The sequence below is a fragment of the Saimiri boliviensis genome, chromosome 17, assembly GCF_048565385.1.
Source record: "Saimiri boliviensis isolate mSaiBol1 chromosome 17, mSaiBol1.pri, whole genome shotgun sequence".
Classification (NCBI taxonomy): domain Eukaryota; kingdom Metazoa; phylum Chordata; class Mammalia; order Primates; family Cebidae; genus Saimiri; species Saimiri boliviensis.
In genome coordinates, this window is record NC_133465.1 from 68,519,255 (window position 1) to 68,536,156 (window position 16,902).

Here is a 16,902-nt window from a genome sequence, read left to right on the forward strand (position 1 = left end):
ACCCTCGTGGTCTCGGGAGGTGGAAAAGCGTGAGCCCCTTTCTGACACCCTTTCTCAGACAGACAGCCCCTCTCCTTGGCCCTTCAAAACAGCCACCTCCAGAGTGCTGCTGACCAGTTTCAAAAGCCAGGATCACGGAGGTCTGAGGCTGTAGTGTCCCGTGGTGGGGACGGTGGGGGTCTTCCCCTGCAACCAATCTGCAATCCACAAACCTCCTGCCAAACGGGGGTCTCTGATTCCTCCTTTCCCCTCCCTAGCCCCCGAGAACTTTCATTGCTCTGTGTTAAAAGGTTTCCCCGGCCCTGCCCTCCTCCATCTCAAAGTCCTTGGAGCCTCTGGCAGGAGAGCTTGGCAGGAGGGAGCACCAGCCCCCTGCTCACCTGCACCTTGAGCTTTCCTGCTCCATGCTAGCTACCTCCCACGGCTCTCCCGAAAGCCTTCCGTTCAGTAACAGATACACAAGAGGAGGAATTCAAAGTATATAAACGGTGTGCAGTGAAAAATTAGCCTCACATTGCCGCTCTCCGTTCCCTGCCCAGCGGCGATCGCTAGTTCTAGTTTCTTGTGATTCCTCTGAGAGATGTTATATGGTATTTAAACAAGTCATAAACAGATATCTTAAATTACCTTTAAATAGAAATGTGCTAAACACAGTGTTATGCACTTTTGGCTTTCGATTTTGGAGAGGAGACAAACTTCTGGAATTCATTGATGTTTCTGTCATGCTAAACTTGAGTCCCGGCCATGTTTCACATAATACTCATTGTTAGGTCTCCAAGTCCAAGCTTGGCCATTATAGCCTTGGTGTCCCACATGTACACCTCTGGATGGTCTCCAGAAGCCAGAAGGTCTGAGGGGACCGCAAGTAACCAGGTGGTCACAGAAAGAAGTGAAACAACCTGTTCCTGCCTCAACGAATTGCTCTCCCCCTGCAACCTGCAACCTGCAACCATTGTTTCTGCTCAGCCTTGTGGAATTTCCCCTCTGGACACTGGGTTTCTCAAGGCACCCACCCCTGTAACTGTGTAATTTACAGCACCCTCCCCTCTGCTTGCAACCCATATTCCCCACGCTGATGATCATGCCTGTTTTTAACAGATGACCCCTACCTTTGTGACCATGCATTCCATGATGCCGTTCCCCTCCCTAAAATAGATTTATCACCTTTAACTGACCACTTGCCCCAACCTATAAAACCAACTCCTATCCCACTGCCCTTGGCTGACTCTCTTTTTGAACTCAGCTCACCCACACCCAGGTGAATAAACAGCCATGATGCTCACACAAAGCCTGCTTGGTGGTCTCCTTACAGGAGCAACGCGCCTAACACTCATTATATTCAAAGCTTTTATTTTCTAAAAGATCTACACATGCCTTCCAGCTTAAGAAACAACACATTATTCCTGTATTTTTCAAGCTCTCCGGGTTCTTCCTATTCTCAGCTCCCACTATCCCCAAGAGGTGGTAGCCACAATCCTGAATGTTGTGTTAATCATTCTCTTGCCTTACCTTATAATTTTAGCACACAGGTGTGTATCCCTAAACAATATATCGTTTAGTTCTGACTAGTTTAACCTTTATAAAATGTAGTCAATGGATGAGAGATCCAGTTCCTCTGTCAGAGGCTTTTGAACCAGAGCAACTCCAGCTAGATAGAATACGGGCTGGGTGAATGAGGCTGAGACCCGCTGGGCTGCATTCCCAGATTAGGCATTCTTAGTCACAGGAGGAGACAGGAGTTTACAGGTCACAAACACCCGCTGATGAAACAGAAGGCAGTAAAGAAGCTGGTCAGAGCCCTCCAAATCCAAGATGGCAATGAAAGTGACCTCTGGCCATCCTTGCTGCTAATTATATGCTAATTATAATGTATTACCATGCTGAAAGACACTCCCACCAGTACCATGATGGTTTACAAATGCGATGGCAATGTCAGGAAGTTACCCTAGATGGTCTAACAGGGGAAAGAGCCCTCAGTTCCAGGGAAATCCCTGCCTCTTTCCCAGAAAACTCATGAATAATTCACCCCTTGTTTATCATATGAGCAAGAAATAACCATAAAAATAGCCAACCAGCAGCCATTCTTTTATTCCTTTACTTTCTTAATAAGCTTGCTTTCACTTTACTCTGTGGACTTACCCCGGATTCTTTCTGGTGGAAGATCCATGAACCCTCTCTTGGGGCCTGGATCAGGACCCCTTTCTGGTAACGTATTTTGCAAGAAACCACGAAGGGATCATACTGGAGAGAACTCTGACCCAAGAGAAATAGACTGAGGCACCAGTTGGCCCACTTTGGGTAAGTGGTGGGTAGTTTACCCAGGGTAATGGATGGAATTTGGTTTGAGGTTCCAATTAGGAGAGTTAGAATCCCTTCTAAGACACAGGGAGTTAGAGACCCCTCTTAGTAAACGACAAGAAGGCTTGTTGAAACGTGGGTTCAAGGCCCAACAGAGGAAGGTTAGAGGCGACCCTCGGTAAGACCCCTCTTGCCTAAAAATGGATTCAGCCCCGCAGGATGCTAACCGCTATTCTCTTTGGATTAATTTGCCATGCTCTCTTTGCTGATGGCGGTGGGTGACAGGATTAGGTGTGTGCAGGATCGTGGGACCTGGACATCTTTTTTTCCTTCCTCAAAGGGGAAGACTTGAGAGCTGATGGGACTGCTGGGAAAGGTCCCTTTTAACAAGCAGCTGCCTGAACTTTTGATTCAGTGTCGCTGTGATGGATGGGTCTTTCTCTGGCTTCCTTGAGCACCTCACCTCCGCGATCCACCACAGGCAGTGGTCTTCTCCCTTCCCTTTCCTCTCTCTCTCTCTTTCTTTCTTTCTTTCTTTTTTTTAAAGATGGGGTTTCACCATGATGGCCAGGCTGGTCTTCAACTCCTGACCTCAAGTGATCCAGCCACCTTGGCCTCCCAAAGTGCTAGGATTACAGGGGTGAACCACCACACCTGGCGCCTCGCTCTTTCTCACCTTTCCCTCGACTATCTTCTCTGTCACTCTGGATGACTGTCTACTCTCGTCCAAAATCACTTGTTGAAACTCCTGGTTGGCAGTCATTCCACCCAACTTTGAATGGATTAGAGACTACAGGGGCCCACAGGGGACGTTTTGAGCTTGCCAGGTCAATATTCGGTGCTGAGGGGTTGGCCGATGTCTACGTGTTGTCAAGTGTGTTTTGTTCTGCCGGAATGGACAACATGGATCTGGTTCCTCCGTGCAACCTGTGGAGCAGCACCTTGCAACATTGAGAGGCTTTTGCCTGTGGTTCCCTGAAGTGGAAAAGGGTGATAATCCCTTTGTGGTGTGGCTTAGCCCCCACAGTTAATGGTGCTGTGAGGCAGGGTGGCTAGGGCTGCGTAGGGAAAGGGATCCCAGAAACCTGGCATGCTGGCAAAAGGGTAAGAATTTCTTACCAGTCAGGCCTCTGGTCTGTCCCTCTCTATGCAAACCATTTGAGTGAATCCTAAAAATCATGGTCTCCTCTGCGAGGTTTTGATGAATAGGAGAAAGGATTTGTGAGGCTAGTCTTCGGCTGTGATGAATCCGGTGTACTTGGCGCTATGAATTTGTCCTTCTGTGTCATTCTGTCCTAAATGGGATATCATAGGATAGAAGGTGGGCCTAGGACCCCTGTGAGCCCACTATTCAGGCTGGCCCGGCAAACAGGTCAGCTGCCAACTTTGCTGCAGGTCACTGAAACAAAAGCTGGATGTAGATTCCCCCTCGTCTTGTGTTATGTCCTTCGGAGCTTGATCTTGTGGCCATGTGGGGTACTTACTCTCGGTCTCTACCACCCGTGTGAGTAATGTTTTAGTACCAAAATACATAAAAGAGCTCTATTTAATTGGTTTAAAGAAAAACAAGCAGTTAAAAAATATATTTCACCAGAAAAATTAAAATATGAATGCCTTTTTGTTCACATGACTTTAGTCATCTTTGGAAAGGAAAGGCAGTTTTAAGGATTATTGGTAAAATAAAAATGTCTTAGAAATTTAGACATTTGGCCTAAATTAGGTAGGTCAGATACTATGTTCCATAAACTACTTCTCTGATTTTTGATCATTGTTCAACTTAGCTCCTTTGGAGCCATTAGAGTAGGCATGGGAACATATGGAGTTAGCCATGCCCTAGCTATGCTGGAAAGAATCAGACCTTATCTGCACCTTTGTCTGGTGCCCTAAGCTCCACACCTGATATACAAATAAAATCACTTAGTTACCAGGTTTTTTGTTGGCCAAAAATAAAATTTCCTAAGAGTTAACACTGTAATAGGTGTAACTGAGATTACTGGAGCAACGGTAATCTTTTACACGCACAGTGTATAAGGAAAGTATAATGTGTACTTGGTAAAAGATTATAAGAAGGCATAGGAAGATGGGATGTTTTTGCCTGGTTTGGAAGGTTGAAGCATTGTTCTTTGATAGGATAAAATAGAAGGTTTAAGCAACTTGTGGAAGGTTTGTGAAAGATTAATCTCGTAAAAGGAATTCTCTGTGTGCACATATTGGCCAAAGTTAAAGGAGTATTATTCAGTTTCTCCATAAATTGAACAATGGAATAAAAGCACAACAGGGTTTTCTTAGAGCATTGGGATACTCTTTTTTTTTTTTTTTTTTTTTTCTGGAGATGGAGTTTTTGCTCGTTACCCAGGCTGGAGTGCAATGGCGCGATCTCGGCTCACTGCAACCTCCGCCTCCTGGGTTCAGGCAATTCTCCTGCCTCAGCCTCCTGAGTAGCTGGGATTACAGGTACACGCCACCATGCCCAGCTAATTTTTTGTATGTTTAGTAGAGATGGGGTTTCACCATGTTGACCAGGATGGTCTTGATCTCTTGACCTTGTGATCTACCCACCTCGGCCTCCCAGAGTGCTGGGATTACAGGCGTGAGCCACCGCGCTAGGCCCTGGGACACTCTTTAACAACAACAACAAAAAAAACCTGTAAAGGGTTATAAAAGGTTTATGAAAATCTTACCTTATGGTCAATTGATTGAAGTCAGAAAAATTTGTCTATAAAGTTTTACTAGGAATCGAATTTGACGTCAATAGTACACTATCACAAAGGTGAAATTTGGGTTTCTCTCTTGAACAAGATTTTCATGTAATATTAAAAGATAATGAAAGATTTTTGTTTGCCTTTTAAATAAACTAGAGGAAGAAGAAGGGAATGAAAAGAGACAGATTGTTTGGAGAGTTAAATCTTCCCTCTATCAATGGGTAAAGGTTTTTGCCTTTTTAAAATTGTTTAGTTACCATTTTGGCTGAATAAATGACTTATGGTGACCTGGAATTTTATTTTATAATATCAAGTGTTTTAAACCTTTGATATTTGACAACCTTTCCAAAATCAGATTCTAAATATGTCTTTTTCTGACCTGATTAATCCTTTTAGACGGTAAAAACCCTAAAGTCCAAAAGACACTTATTTGGTATATTAAGATCGTACAAGAAGCATTGTCAATTACGAAATGGTGTTTGGCTTTCTTTAGACCATATTTGTATAAATATGTTATTGGTATGTGTTCTAAAATTACAGGAAATTCCTATAATGACTTAGTGTATGTTATCAGTGACTTAGTGCATATTATCAGTGATAATTATAATTGTTATGTAAAATTGTATGCTACAGAAGTAACGAAATTTCCTTGTCAATTGCATCTTTGACTGGCTGTCCTAAGACTTTTTATAATTCACAGACAATTATTGTCTTGTTTTAATCCTCTTTGAATGAAGGTTTATAACCAGCTATAGGATACTGACAATTACTCTTAAATGCAAGTTTCTGATAACTTTGGAAAGTGTGCCATTAAAATACAGAGGAATAAAAAAAGCTTCCAAGACTCTTTCGGAAAAATAATGTGTTCTTAAATATTGAGCATAACAGAAATTAATTGCACAGACTAATGAAAGATGGAAATAATCTTTCTATGACTTTTTTCTTAAAATGTTGCTGATCCTTTCTGTTTTGTTTTTCAGAGTCAAGCAAACTTTTCTTTTGAACTATTTACAGCTTTTAACAGTTGAGTAAAATATATGTCTGTAAACAAAGTTTGGAGCATATTTCTTTCTCTCTACCTGATTTATCCAAAATTTGAAAACTATTTGTCAGTATTTTTTTTTGAGACGGAGTTTCGCTCTTGTTACCCAGGCTGGAGTGCAATGGCGCGATCTCGGCTCACCGCAACCTCCACCTCCTGGGTTCAGGTAATTCTCCCACCTCAGCCTCCTGAGTAGCTGGGATTACAGGCATGCGCCACCATGCCCAGCTAATGTTTTGTATTTTCAGTAGAGACGGGGTTTCACCATGTTGACCAGGATGGTCTCGATCTCCTGACCTCGTGATCCACCCGCCTTGGCCTCCCAAAGTGCTGGGATTATAGGCGTGAGCCACCGCGCCCAGCCCAGTATTCTTAACTTATGGCAATATGTTAATAATTATTTGCATAAGTGCAATAAGAATCTGTTTTCTTTTGTAACAGGACATAATTGGAGAAACTGATTTATATCAAGGCTTTGAATGGAAGGGCATGCTTCCAAATATAAACAAACTGCCTCAAGGAATCAAAGTTGACTTATAGAGCTAATAAAATGTCCTTGGGAAAACTGGCTTTATACCTTGTCTGTGTAGCCCCTGTACAGGGTTCCTGACATGTAGTAAGTAAAGAATGTCACTTTATGACAGGTCCAGAAGCCCTAAGTTATATTGGGACCTTGAGAGGATTATACAGGTAATTGAAAGTATAAACCCATGACTGGGCAAGGCTTTAAAAAGTCAAATATAAGATTCCTTATGGAACAAGTTTCCATCAAAGCCAATTAAAAAAAAAAGAGTCTATATGATGAATAATTATCCTTGCTGCACTTTATGCAAATAATCATGCCAAGTATGACAAGACTAAAGTTTATTTCACAAGCAAGTCCTACCATTATTTGTTTTTAATAAAAATGGAAACTAGAGAGAGAAAAATTATGTTTCAGAAACTATGGTACACCCATTATTAGATTCTAGGTTCATTGATTTTTTTTTTTTCCCTGTAATCTAGACTGACCCTGCTTATTTCTGTGAACCAACCAGTGATCTCTGGCTACAGCTCAGAACAAATAATAGGGATGGGTAACATAAGAAAAATCTGGATCAGTATTCTAATGCTGGGCATATATTGGAATCTGTTAGCAACTCCATATCAGTTTAGTTCCAACAGTTGGGCAGTTAATGCAATGCCTTCTTATTTAATTTATTTGGGACAAAGTATTAGTCCCTTCAGACACTGCTATAGAGAAATACTCCAGACTGGGTAACTTATAAAGCCACAGGGTTTAATGGCTCACGGTTCTGCAGCCTATACAGGAAGCATGGCAGCATCTGCTTCTGGGGAGGCCCCAGGGAGCTTTTAGTCATGGCCTAAGACAAAGTGGGGGGCAGGCATCTTACATGGGAGGAGCAGGAGAAAGAGAGAGAGAGGGAGAAGGAACCATACACTTTTAAACAACCAGATCTCATGAGAACTCACTCACTATCTCCACCAAGGGGGATGTTGCCAAACCATTCATGAGAAACCACCCTGTGATCCAGTCACCTCCCATCAGGCCCTACCTTTGACTTTGGGGATTACAACTGGATGTGAGATTTGGTGAGAACACAGATCCAAACCGTATCAGATAATTTTACTTATTTTGCTTTACAATTGTGGAACATATTACTGTTATATACCTTGTATGGGAATGGAGAATAAGCTTGCCCAATGTTTTCTGAAACTGAACATTTGCTAATCTTCCAGATACCACCTTGTGTTGGAACTCAGAATTATGAATGGCCCTCACTATGCTGATGCCTTCTCACTGAATTCCTCTCTACCCTGAATACAAAAGACCTTCCTAGTCAGATGGGAATATCCTTACCCCTATTTAGCCTGAAGAAGCTACATACAGAAGATGAATCTTCCCGTCACTACAAGATAAGGGTCCTCTTGTGAAAGGGAGGGGGGAAATATGTCAGAAGCATTGGAATCAGAACAACTTCAACGTGAATAGGGGCTGGGTAAAATGAGGCTGAGACCTGTTGGGCCGCATTCCTGGGAGGTTAGGCATTTTCACCACCACCCCCAACCCCGGGGTCTGAGATGAGGTAGAAGGTCACAAGTCCAGGCCACAGAGACCCTGCTCAGATAACAGGATGCCGTGTAAAATCGGGCCACAACCTGCCAAAAACCAAGATGGCAACAAAAGTGACCCCTAGTTGTCCCGCTGCTCATTATATCCTAATTATAATGCATTAGCATGCCAAAAACCACGCCCACCAGCACCGTGGCAGCTTACAAAGGCCGTGGCAACGTCTGGAAGTTTCCCTGTGTGGTCTGCGAGGGGGAGGAACCCTCAATTCCAAGAAATTTCTGCCCCTTTTTCAGAAAGCTCATGAATAATCCACCCCTTGTTTAGCGTATGTTCAAGACATAACCATAAAAATAGCCAACCAGCAGCCCTCAGCGGCCCTCCTTCCCTCCTTCCTTCCTTCCCTCCCTCCCTCCCTCCTTCCCTCCCTCCCTCCCTCCTTCCTTCCCTCCCTCCCTCCCTCCCTCCTTCCTTCCCTCCCTCCCTCCTTCCCTCCCTCCCTCCTTCCTTCCCTCCCTCCCTCCCTCCCTCCCTCCTTCCCTCCCTCCCTCCTTCCTTCCCTCCCTCCTTCCCTCCCTCCTTCCTTCCTTCCCTCCCTCCCTCCTTCCCTCCCTCCCTCCCTCCCTCCCTCCTTCCCTCCCTCCTTCCTTCCTTCCCTCCCTCCCTCCTTCCCTCCCTCCCTCCCTCCCTCCCTCCCTCCCTCCCTCCCTCCTTCCCTCCCTCCCTCCTTCCCTCCCTCCTTCCTTCCTTCCCTCCCTCCCTCCCTCCTTCCCTCCCTCCCTCCTTCCCTCCCTCCTTCCTTCCCTCCCTCCTTCCTTCTTTTCTTTCTCTCTTCTTTCTTTCTTTCTTTCTTTCTCTCCTTCCTTCTCTCCTTCTCTCTTTCTCTTTCTTTCTGAAGGAGTCTTGCCCTGTCACCCAGGCTGGAGTTCAGTGGCATGATCTCGGCTCACCGCAACTGCCGCCTCCTGGGTTCAAGCAATTCTCCTGCCTCAGTTTCCTGAGTAGCTGGGACTATAGGCATGTGCCACCATGCCTGGCTAATTTTCTGTTTGTTTGTATTTTTAGTAGAGACGGGGTTTCACCATGTTAGCCAGAATGGTCTCGATCTCCTGACCTCATGATCTGCCTGCCTTGGCCTCCCAAAGTGCTGGGATTACAGGCGTGAGCGACCGTGTCTGGCTCACTTCTCACCTGCTTGCCTGCCCTCCCTCCCTCTCTCTCTCCTTCCTTCTTTCCTTCCCTCCTTCCTTCCTTCCTTCTTTTTTTTTTTGACAGAGTCTCACTCTATTGCCCAGGCTGGAGTGCAGTGGCACAGTCTTGGCTCACTGTTACCTCTACCTCCCAGGTTCATGTGATTCTGCTGCCACAGCCTTCTGAATAGCTGGGATTACAGGTGTGTACCACAGTGACTGGCTAATTTTTGTATTTTTAGTAGAGACAGGGTTTGCCATGTTGGCCAGGCTGGTCTTGAACTCCTGACCTTGTGATCCACCTGCCTTGGCCTCCCAAAGTGTTGGGATTGCAGGCATGAGCCATTGCATCTGGCCTCCTTTACTGTCTTGATAAACTTGCTTTCACTTTACTCTGTGGACTCATCCGAAATTCTTTCTTGCTTAAAATCCAAGAACCCTCTCTTGGGGTCTGGTTCAGGACCTTTCTAGTAATAGCTCCACAGACATCATGAGATGTTTTAATTTTGCCAGTCTGATGGTAATAAGTGTCTGCTCATTGCCTGATTACTACCAGGTTGTATATCTTTTCTTTTCTTTTCTTTTTTTATTTTTTTGAGACGGAGTTTTCGCTCTTGTTACCCAGGCTGGAGTGCAATGGCGCGATCTCGGCTCACCGCAACCTCCGCCTCCTGAGTTCAAGCAATTCTCCTGCCTCAGCCTCCTGAGTAGCTGGGATTACAGGCACGCACTACCATGCCCAGCTAATTTTTTGTATTTTTAGTAGAGACAGGGTTTCACCATGTTGACCAGGATGGTCTCGATCTCTTGACCTCGTGATCCACCCGCCTCGGCCTCCCAAAGTGCTGGGATTACAGGCTTGAGCCACCGCGCCCGGCCGTATATCTTTTCTTATACCTTTTGGCCATTTACATTTCTTCTGTGGATGCCCCAACATCTCTGTGTGTTTTTAGGAATTGATCCATCCCTTCCCCATGGACATGTGCGCAATGCCAGTTTCGTCATAGATCAGCTTTTCATACACACATGGGTCATGTGTCAGGAGGGGTTTCTATTACATCGTACTAAGATACTTGATCACCTCTGTTCAATACCAGTATCTTCAGTATTATGTCTTTATAATAAGCCTTCTTGGGTGTAGGACAAGTCCCCTCCTGCCCCACCCACCTTCAGCCTTGTGGGATTTTGAGTGGACTTGCTTTGAATCTATAGCTTCACTGGGCGAGAACTGAGACTTTTGTCATAATATTGGGTCTTCTATCTAAGACCATGTTTTGCTTTTCCATTTCTTTGGATTTTCTTTCACGCTTTTCAGTAAGGGTTTGTAGTTTCTTACTTAACAATATAGGCCGGGCACGGTGGCTCATGCCTATATTCCCAGCACTTTGGGAGGCCGAGGCGGGTGGATCACGAGGTCAAGAGATTGAGACCATCCTGGTCAACATGGTGAAACCCTGTCTCTGGTAAAAATACAAAAAAAAAATTAGCTGGGCATGGTGGCGCGTGCCTGTAGTCCCAGCTACTCGAGAGGCTGAGGCAGGAGAATTGCCTGAACCCAGGAGGCGGAGGTTGCAGTGAGCCGAGATCGCGCCATTGCACTCCAGCCTGGGTAACAAGAGCGAAACTCCGTCTCAAAAACAAAAACAAAAACAATATAGCTTGGAGATTGTTCCCTATCACATATAGAGAGCTGCTTATTCTCTGAAGAGCTACATGGTATTCCACTGTGTGGAATTTATTTTACTAGGCCCTGGCCGGGCGCGGTGGCTCAAGCCTGTAATCCCAGCACTTTGGGAGGCCGAGGCGGGTGGATCACGAGGTGAAGAGATCGAGACCATCCTGATCAACATGGTGAAACCCCGTCTCTACTAAAAATACAAAAAATTAGCTGGGCATGGTGGCGCGTGCCTGTAATCCCAGCTACTCAGGAGGCTGAGGCAGGAGAATTGCCTGAACCCAGGAGGCGGAGGTTGCGGTGAGCCGAGATCGCGCCATTGCACTCCAGCCTGGGTAACAAGAGTGAAACTCCGTCTCAAAAAAAAAAAAAACCAAAACAAAAAAACCGATTTTATTAGGCCCCTAATGATGCCTTTTGAGGATAGGATATCTATCATCTTTTTTTTTCCTGCAGCAATGCTTCAGAGGATATCCTTGAACTTACCTATTTGAGCACCGCCCTAAGTTTATCTGTAGGATAAACTCCTAGCAGAAAGGTCCCTGGGTCAAAGCGGATTTACATACTGTGAGCAAACAGACTGTACCTTCCAGAGAGGCTGGGCCATACAATCCCTCTCCTTAAGGTCAACAAATACAGCCGGGCTTTCACTGGATCTTCATTCTCCTGTTTTCTTTGCATCGTCAGAGGCTTCACCAGAGCCTCCTGCTGGAAACTCCCTTGAGTTTCTGTGGCTCTGCGGAAAAGACAGGACATTCTTCACTGAATCATTCATTCATGTGTTCACTTACGCATTGACTCGCTCGTTTCAAAGTGCTTGGAACTGGGGAGTCCACCAGGGGGCCCTCCCATCTTATTTATCAAGTAAAATATTGCCTCATCATCCCTTACGCCTGTCCCCGTGTAACTGAAAGCATTCATTGCCAAAACAGGAGAGTACATGTTTACAGATGGGGAAACTGAGGCCTAGGGAAATTAAATGGCTTGATAGAGCTGCGAGGCGTGTACGTGGCCTCAGGGGAAAACTTCTGCGGAAAGGCGAGGCTTCCTTGGAGAGGGAACGTTCTTGCCCTCCTGGTTTTCTGCAGGTGTGAGGACCATAAAGAAGCCTATTCACCTGGTCTGCCTTGCAGCTGCCAGTCCTGATCTCCACCTGTCCCGAGCTGCCCAGAACATGGGCAGCGCCATCCGGGAGCCAGGAGCATGGGCCAGCGGCCAGGGAGGCTGGGTCCGCCTGCCAAGTTTCCACGTTTCCATCTCAGCAGCTTCTCCAAGCTCTGTGGAGACTCTCCCCACCCCCACCCCCGCCCCTTGGCTGTGGGACGTCACCATCGGAGCCCGCCGGTCGCTACCCTTGGGAACAGAAATCAAAGTTTGCCATACCAGTCTCGGCCCTTGTGGGATGACTGGGCAGCCCAACCCAAAATAGTTGGGAAAGGCGGGATGTGAGGGCTGCGGTGGGAAAAATCACAGTGCTGCTAACCACAGGCTGATCTGGAACCGAGTGCCTTGCAGACTTTAACCGAGGTACGTCGCTTTTTCCTACAATGAGCAAACAGACCCAGCGACCCGTGGTGACAGGCCCAGGAAGAGAGAAAGAATTGCCAAGTCGGGGTGGACGCGGAACGCGCTGCTTCCCCTGCCAGGGGTTCCAGGAAGTATTTCTTCCCTGTGAGTCGTGGGGCTTCACGTTTTATGACCTGTCCTTGTCTAAGACTATGGGATGATTTGGCAATATTCAGGAATCCGTTAGGGCTTTTCACCCTGACACCCTTGTGCAGATGTGAGCTCCTAGGGAGCTTTGGGACGGGTTTGGGGGGCTGAGAGAGACCCTGGGGAGGGGACTGTCTTTCTGGAAGTTGCCTTTGACTTCTGACCCATGATCCCAGGGCTGCTGAGGTCCCCCAGGCACTGGGGCTGGTTTTGTTTTTGATTTCTGCTGTTGTTTTTTGTCCTGACTCTTGTCCTAGAACTCTCAGGATCTCTGCCCAGCAGGAAAGGATTTTGCCAAGGGGCAAACCCCCTGCCTCTTGTTGCCTGGGGGGCCTAAGGCAGGGATGGAAGAACATCAGCCGCTCTGCAAGGACAGCCCTCGCTTGCCAGAGTTTCCATCTTCCCACTTACAAGGATAAAGCAGAGGTGAAGTTGATGACAGAGCGTTAGGAACCTGGCCCGCTCTCCATTTTGGACTTTTTATTGAGGACTGGCTTGCGTTCTCTGGGAGGCTGGCCTTGTGGGTCTTTGTCCGTCGCCTGCTGCCTTGAGTTGTGAGCCAGGATGGCAGCACCTAAGATGTGCTCAGACCTCAACTCCTCTTCTTCGGAGCTTCCCATACCTCTGAACCTTGGACCTCGGTCTCGGGAACCCCCAGGCTCTCTTTGTTACATTCCATACCACTCCTCCCCATCCCCAGTTTCTGCCTCAAGGAAGATGCGTCGTCTCTTTTGTGATCTCTTCCTTCTCTCCTCTTCCCAAGAGCAGGCAGATTCAGCTTCCGGGGCTCCTGGCCCATGCTCGTGGCTCCTGGATGGCGCTGCAGCTCGGGACAGGTGGCGAAGTCAAGGAGGAGGGAAGGAAGATTATCCTTGTCGTGATGATAGCTGCGGTGAACGCTATGCTCCATCACCCTTTTGATTAATCGTGTGTGAAACTACAGGTTCACAATCACTTCTCCCACATCCTGGAAATGCAACAACTTTGAAAACTTAGTTTTCCTCTAAATTTGGCACACACAAATTTGGCAGAACAATGTGACCTGAACTGTCCTGAGACTAGGGATGGCTTGCCTTTTTCCCACTGTAGCACATTCAAAGGGGCGCCGCCCACAGCCCAGGGTAAGATGCTCTGTGGGATATTTGTGTCTGACTCTCGACACAGCTGGCCTCCTTGGTTCCAGATAAGAGACCCTGGACCTATCTCTGCCTTATTGATAACGAAGCTAAGGCCCACTGAAGTTGCGGTAGCATCCCCAGACTGCCTCAAGGTAAGACAGAGCCAGGACAGGCTCCCAGTAGGATGAGCCAGGTGCAGCTGCACGAGATGGCCAGCCTTCTGCTGTCTTTCTAGAATTTCGTACTCCCTTGGGCCTCTGAGTTTCTGTCTTGGAATTATGTTAAAGATAACTGTTTCTCGGTTCTTCAACACCAAAGCCATCTTGGATGGGGTAAAGAGAAAGAATAACTCTTCCGTCATCCACAATTTTTTTTTTTTTTTGAGATGGAGTCTCATTCTGTTGCCCAGGCTACAGTGCCATGATCAGACCTCACTGCAGCCTTGAACTCCTGGGCTCAAGGGATCCTCCCACCTCAGCCTCCCGGGTAGCTGGGACTACAGGTGTGTGTCGCCAAGCCCAGATAACTGTTTTATATTTTGTAGAGACAGGGTCTCACTATGTTGCCCACGTGGGTTTCAAACTCCTGGGCTGAACTAATCCTCCTGCCTCAGCCTCCCGGAGTGCTGCGATTACAGGTGTGTTCCACCACAACATCCTCACCTCTTTCTCTTTTCGAGTTGTGTGTCCAGCTTTGTGAATTCTGATATCTGCCCAGGACTGCTCTGGGTCTGAGGCTCCCGGGCAGCACAATGAGGAGCCTTCCCATTGCATTGAGGGAGTTTCCCAGCCCATAAGCGTTCTAGAAAGGCCCAGATTCCCTGAAGTATGGACGAAGGTCTCATAAGGGCTGCGAAAAACTCTGTTGCTTTCTCTGGCATCCCTGCGGCAAGGGCTACTTGAGGGCAGAGGAACTAAGGAAAGGTCAATCTGTGTGCTAGGCCTTGCTCCTGGTGACTGGGAAACGTCCTCACGTCACTTACGGGAATGGAGACAGGCTTATCTGTGGCTTTTCCTGTATCAATAAGCAACCAGGGATGTAGGTTTTGCCAAGCCTCAGACATGTATGCCAAGAACACAGGCAAGCCCTGATCTCCTCAGCCTAGCGGAGGTCCCATCTCTAGTTGGTTAAGTAGTGTTGACCTCATGTGGCCCTTATGTCCTCTGAGATCCCCCTGGGTGCTGGAGGCCTGGCAGCCTCTCTCCCTGGACTCACAGGAAGGGCTGGCACATGCAGCCAGGGCCTCTGTGGGCTGTTGCGCGGCTCGCCTGCCCGGAGGCCTCCCCTTCTGTTCTCATCTCCATCCGTCCTCACGTCGCCCCGAGTGCTGGCTTCACCCCGCCTTGGGCAAGGCGGCCGGCATCGAGCTTGCACCTTCTTCTTCCTCTCCTCTTTGATTCTTTTCATCTGTCCAGTTGTTGGTTGCAGCGGATGGGAGGACATTCCGGGCAGGGAAAGGTCAAGCCTCTAGCGCTCTGAACGTCCCAACCAGCATCCCTGTTTTCACATTTCCTGTTTAGATGTAGCCAGAGACAGGCCCTCACAGGAGTGATGACCAAAACATGCAGGTCCAGCATCGAGGCGAGGGGCAGATCAGAGAGAACGGGGCAGCAGGGCTGAAAAGAAGCAACAAGAAAGTGGGGAATGCCGTTACCATCAGGGCAGACTTCGCCTCTCCGGCCAGATCCTCCCCTGCTAGTGATATGGTGATCTTCCAGGGAGAGCTGGGCTGAGGAAGAGTCCAGGGATGGAGACTGGGCCCCAACCAGGGCCTGCTCTGGAGAAGCCCGGATTAGGGATCCGGATTGGAGGGCGGCCTACGGGGCTGGTTCAGAAAAACGTGTATGATTGAGAAAATGTCAGGTCTTCACATCAAGGCATGAGAGGCCTGACAGAGATGGAGGAATGCTTCCAGCCACGTGGGTCCACCGCTCTGCGCATGCTTCTCTCTGGAAAGTGTAAACCTTCCGGGGAAGGGGCGCCCTCCTAACCATTAGATCACAGAGCTCTCAAGACCCTGAACAAAACAACACAGTGGACCATCGTCTTCCAAAGATGTGTGCGTGTACACACACACGCACACACACGTGCGCACACACATTCATACACGTGCACATACGCACACACACGCACACGCGCGCACACACACGTGCACATACACATACACGCACACACACGTGCGCACAGACGTGCACATATGCACACGCGCGCACACACACGCACACACACGTGCACATACACATACACGCACACACATCCACACACACACAGACCCCCCCCACACACAGACACACACACACACATTTTGGCCTTTTTTGTAGGGTGTTCACAGATTCCCCCAAATCTGAGTCCCCACTGATGTGTGCGGTGTCTCAGGTCTGACACTGTTTGGAGACCTGACCCCTCGGGGTTGGCTGCAGGGGATCCCCAGGCATTGGAGTCCACCCCCTGCTACCAAGTGACTGGGAGTGCTCGGCCCTGCTGGGCACCCCCGTCCTGCGTGGGGCATCCTCGCCCCGGGATCGCAGCCCCTCCACCTCTGGACAGCCCTCGGATGCACGGAAGCGGCCCTCCCCACTGCCAGCCTGGCGCGCTCCCCAGGGGCGGGAGGAGGCGGCCGCCGGAGTTCCGCGGGGCGGCGGGGCGCACACAGTTAATCCTCCGCGGCTGCTGTTTGGACGGAAAGCGCTGGGAGTGTTGGCGGCTCCTCGCCGCTCACATCTGGCTGGGCTTCGCGCCGTGCGCGTCTGTCCCACTTTCTGCGTCTCTTCCTTTACTTTCGAGAAACCGCGCTTCCGCTTCTGGTCACAGGGACCTCGGAGCCTGGGTGGCGGACCAGAGGTGCTGGGGGCACCCGCGGCTGCTCGCACCGCCCCCACCCTCCTTCTCTGCACCGTCGGCGCCGGAGGACTCGTCTCCCCGCTGCGTCTCCTTCGGCGGGTCTGCGCGTCTCCCCGGACCTGGCCGGGAGGAGGCTCGGCCGCCGGGAGATGCTCTAAGGGCGGCGCGGGAGGAGCGGCCGGCGGGACGGAGGTAGGTGGCGGAGCCGCAGGGACCCGGCGCCGCCCCGCCCCTGTGCTCGTGGCTTCAGCC

The 16,902-nt window shown here is 48.6% G+C and overlaps 1 protein-coding gene across 3 annotated transcripts in view; it reads left to right on the plus strand.

Moving 5' to 3' along the window:
* The first annotated feature begins 12,359 nt into the window (after nucleotides 1-12,359).
* The window catches only part of C1QTNF1 (C1q and TNF related 1), a 29,118-nt gene continuing 24,575 nt past the window's right edge, over nucleotides 12,360-16,902 (plus strand). Inside the window, exon 1 of one of the 3 annotated variants that reach the window (XM_074389031.1) lies at nucleotides 12,360-12,505. The gene's annotated coding sequence lies outside the window, so the exon portion shown is untranslated. Of the gene's footprint in view, nucleotides 12,506-12,620; nucleotides 12,650-16,443; nucleotides 16,843-16,902 lie in introns of those variants that run through there. The other 2 variants (XM_010342344.3, XM_003931671.3) reach the window with 2 other exon arrangements.